Here is a 4,258-nt window from a genome sequence, read left to right as displayed (position 1 = left end):
CCTTTACCCACTAATCTTGTCTGATCTCACGTTCGTCTTAAATTAACTAATCTCACATTAAATAGTCTGACTCTGCCTAACCTTATCTAAGATTTTTTTAAAAAATCGTCCTCAGATATAATTTTTGAGACAGTCTCAACTATTTTCGTCTAGGTATTTTAGCAAAATTCAAAATGCCCTAAATGCTTTGCATAATCAGAGACATTTTATATAGCAGGTCATTGATGTCGATTAGGTCTATATAAGTTGAATCATGTATTTGTAGAAATAAAGATTTTTATTATTATTATTATTATTATTATTATTATTATTATTATTATTATTATTATTATTATTATTATTATTATTATTATTATCAAATTTTTAAATCTCATTTAAAGATTATTCCTTCTTTATTTTAAACATTTATTATTTATTGATCGAGTTTTAGAAAATGATTGAGAGAGGGAGCTAGAGATAGACCAAGTAAGGGATAGTGACCTGACATTGGTATACCTCAGAGAGGAAGATGTCACTACAGCTGTATAGCTTCCTGGTCTGTAAGAGAGAAGGAAGACGAATAAAATTAACGGCCTGTGTCTGGACAAATGAGAGGAACCAGTGCATTTGAATGAGGGAAGATAGTCTTCGTAAACCCCTGGTAAGAAGCGAGTAAAATCCTGATGTATTGGGTTGTTTACCAATGCAACACGTAAAGAACATTTGCCCCTAATTGGTTCGGTTCCCTGAATTTAAGCCTGAATACCTTCCACATTATCCCCACAGGCACTGTGTAATCCTACGAGTTTAGCGCTCCCCCTTGATGATAAAAATAATAACAGTCATCCTTAATTGGTTGTTTAAACGCTAAACCCATTTGTGTCATTCAGCGCAAGACGTGTTGTAGGCTTGATCCTCCGTCTGCTGAGCGCCAGACAGACGCCCTTTCTGTTTACACTCACCGATGTTTAATTATTGGATGAAAATAATTTATACTATTTATTTAATGAAACCGAGCCCTTTGCTATCCTGCAACAATGCAAATCTTTCTTTCTAGAAGTCAAGGGCTGGAAATTTGAAGCCCATCGGAAGAGACATTTTCCAGTTAACGTATGCATTGCAACAATTCAGTTTCTTTTATTAATTTAGTATATCAAATTTACCTGGACACAAACTTGCTGGATACTTTCCTCTCTGTAAGATGAATCAGCAGTTATACATTAAAACCGTTCAAAAGAAGTATACTCAAATTAATATACGTTGATGTAAACATCGGGAAACATTCGTCTACACGACTGAATTCCAATCTCTGCCATCGTTGAATTGAGACGCATCATTTTTCTAAACGTTTAAAGTAAACCAACGGAGGGTTTAGGAAGGTATCCCAGGAGTCTTGGAATGGGTTCTATAGTTTTGGTCACAGGACAACTTCACTCGATAATATTTCAAAGAATATTACCCTTGCTACCGAACACTAACGATGAATATGTAAAGGTGACGAGAAGAGGCATTCTAGTGAACGAAATGAAACTAGAAACATGAGGAGGTTAAGCAAGAAAATAATTTAGGTAATCCCTTCAGGGCTGAATAATAATAACAATAATAATAATAATAATAATAATAATAATAATAATAATAATAATAATAATAATAATAATAATATAAAATTAATAATCCCATAATAATTATGTTGTAGGTGAAAATGATGTTGATGATGATTATGATGATAAAGATGGTGATAATAATGATTTTAGCATTAACATTTATCTTAAAATTTACCTTCTCACGTAGAATATAAATGTTATGAGAGACTTGTAAAGCGACCAGAGACGAGGCTATTGTTCCTGTCTTCACTATATTGACACATTTCACGGTGCGTGTTGAGTGTGAACTATGCTATCTTAATGCTGGGTGAGCTGGCGGCTACCCGAAAGTCTGCCAAGGTGTACCCACGATGAGCTGGCGGCTACCCACCAGTCATACCCACGGTGACGTGTCTTCAACATGCCTGTCTTCTCGCTGTGAACCCACTCTGACGTTCACGTCAGGTTAAATTATGTAGAGATGGTGGTTTCTGGTTGCTGTTGGTGTTCCATGGTTGTCTTTGCTCTTCCTTTGGTGCTGAAGGTCCCATGTTGACCGAAATATTCTCTGGAGATCCATAATTCATCGCTTTTAATCCTCTTGTGTTTTCTGAAGATACTTTCCAATCCCAAATTGTTTCTGTTGATCACCGATAGACCTTATTTGTACATTATGTTCCCCAGCTGATGATCCGTAATGATGAAGCCGACGGTACATTTTCTCCCTCTTATAGTGGGTCTTTATCCTTGTCTTTATTCCTTAATTAACAGTGATCAACAGCTCATTAAAAGGTAAAGAAATGTAAACAGTTATGAAGCAGTGTTTTGGGTCACGTAGCAGTGTCTTGGGTCACCTGGCAGTGTCTTGGATCACCTGGCAGTGTCTTGGATCACCTGGCAGTGTCTTGGGTCACCTCTCAGTGTCTTGGGTTACCTGGTAGCGTTTTGGTCACCTGGAAGTGTCTTTGGTCACCTGGCAGTGTCTCTGGTCACACGACAGTGTCTTTGGCCACCTGGCAGTGTGTTGGGTCACCCGACAGTGTCTTGGGTCACATGACAGTGTCTTTGGTCACCTAACAAACTTGGTCACCTGATAGTGTCCTGGGTCACCTGGCAGCGTTTTGGGCCATCTGGCAATGTCTCTGGTCACCTGGCAGTGTTTTGGGTCACCTAGCATTGTCTCTGGTCACACGACAGTGTCTTTGGTCATCTGGCAGTGTCTTGGTCCCTTGGCAGTGTCTTGGGTCATATGACAGTGTTTTCGGTCACCTGACAGTGTCTTTGGTCACCTGACAGTGTCTTGGGTCACCTGGCAGTGTCTTGGGTCGCCTGGTAGCGTTTTGGATCATCTGGCAGTGTCACTGGTCACCTGGCAGTGTTTTGGGTCACTTAGCATTGTCTCTGGTCACACGACAGTGTCTTTGGTCACCTGGCAGTGTCTTGGGTCGTTTGGCAGTGTCTTGGATCACATGACAGTGTCTTTGGTCACCTGACAGTGTCTTTGGTCACCTGACAGTATCTTTGGTCACCTGACAGTGTCTTGGGTCACCTGGCAGTGGTTTGGGTTACCTGGTAGCATTTTTGTCACATGGCAGTGTCTTTGGTCACCTGGCAGTGTTTTGGGTCACCTAGCATTTTATCTGGTCACACGACAGTGTCTTTGGTCACCTGGCAGTGTCTTGGGTCGCTTGGCAGTGTCTTGGGTCACATGACAGTGTCTTTGGTCACATGACAGTGTCTTTTGTCACCTGACAGTGTCTTGGGTCACCTGGCAGTGTTTTGGGTTACCTTGTAGCGTTTTGGTCACGTGGCAGTGTCTTTGGTCACCTGGCAGTGTTTTGGGTCACCTAACAGTGTCTTGGGTCACGTGAGAGTGTCATTGGCCACCTGGCAGAGTGTTGGGTCACCTGACAGTGTCTTGGGTCACATGACAGTGTCTGTGGTCACCTAACAAACTTGGGCACCTGATAGTGTCTTGGGTCACCTGGCAGTGTCTTGGGTCACCTGGCAGCGTCTTGGGTCATCTGGCAGTGTCTCTGGTCACCTGGAAGTGTTTTGGGTCACCTAGCATTGTCTCTGGTCACACGACAGTGTTTTTGGTCACCTGGCAGTGTCTTGGGTCACCTGGCAGTGTCTTGGGTTACATGACAGTGTCTTTTGTCACCTGACAGTCTTTGGTCACCTGACAGTGTCTTGGGTCTCCTGGCAGTGTCTTAGGTCACCTGGCATTGTCTCGGGTCACCTGACAGTGTCCTTGGTCACCTGGCAGTGTCTTGGGACACCTGGCAGTGTCTTGGGTCACCTGGCAGTGTTTTGGGTCACCTGGCAGTGTCTCTGGTCACATAACTGTGCCCTTATTCACCTGGCATGTCTTGGGACACCTTGCAGTATCTTGGGCCACATGACAGTGTCATTGGTCACCTGACAGTGTTTTGCGTCACCTGGCAGTATTTTGGGTCATCTGCCAGTGTCTTGGGTTACTTGACAGTGTCATTGGTCACCTGGCAGTGTGTTGGGCCACCTGGTAGTGTCTTTGGTTACACGACAGTGTCTTTGGTCACGTGGCAGTTTCAAGGGTTATAAGACAGTGTCTTTGGTCCCCTGGCAGTGTCTTTGGTCGCCTGGTAGTGTTCTGGATCATTTGGCAGTGTATTGGGTAACACAACAGTGGTTTTGGTCACCTGGCAGTGTCTTGG

This window comes from Cherax quadricarinatus, chromosome 90 (genome assembly GCF_038502225.1).
Source record: "Cherax quadricarinatus isolate ZL_2023a chromosome 90, ASM3850222v1, whole genome shotgun sequence".
In the NCBI taxonomy this organism is placed as follows: Eukaryota; Metazoa; Arthropoda; class Malacostraca; order Decapoda; family Parastacidae; genus Cherax; species Cherax quadricarinatus.
The sequence above is the reverse complement of the archived record's forward strand: the minus strand, read 5'-3'. Positions refer to the sequence as shown.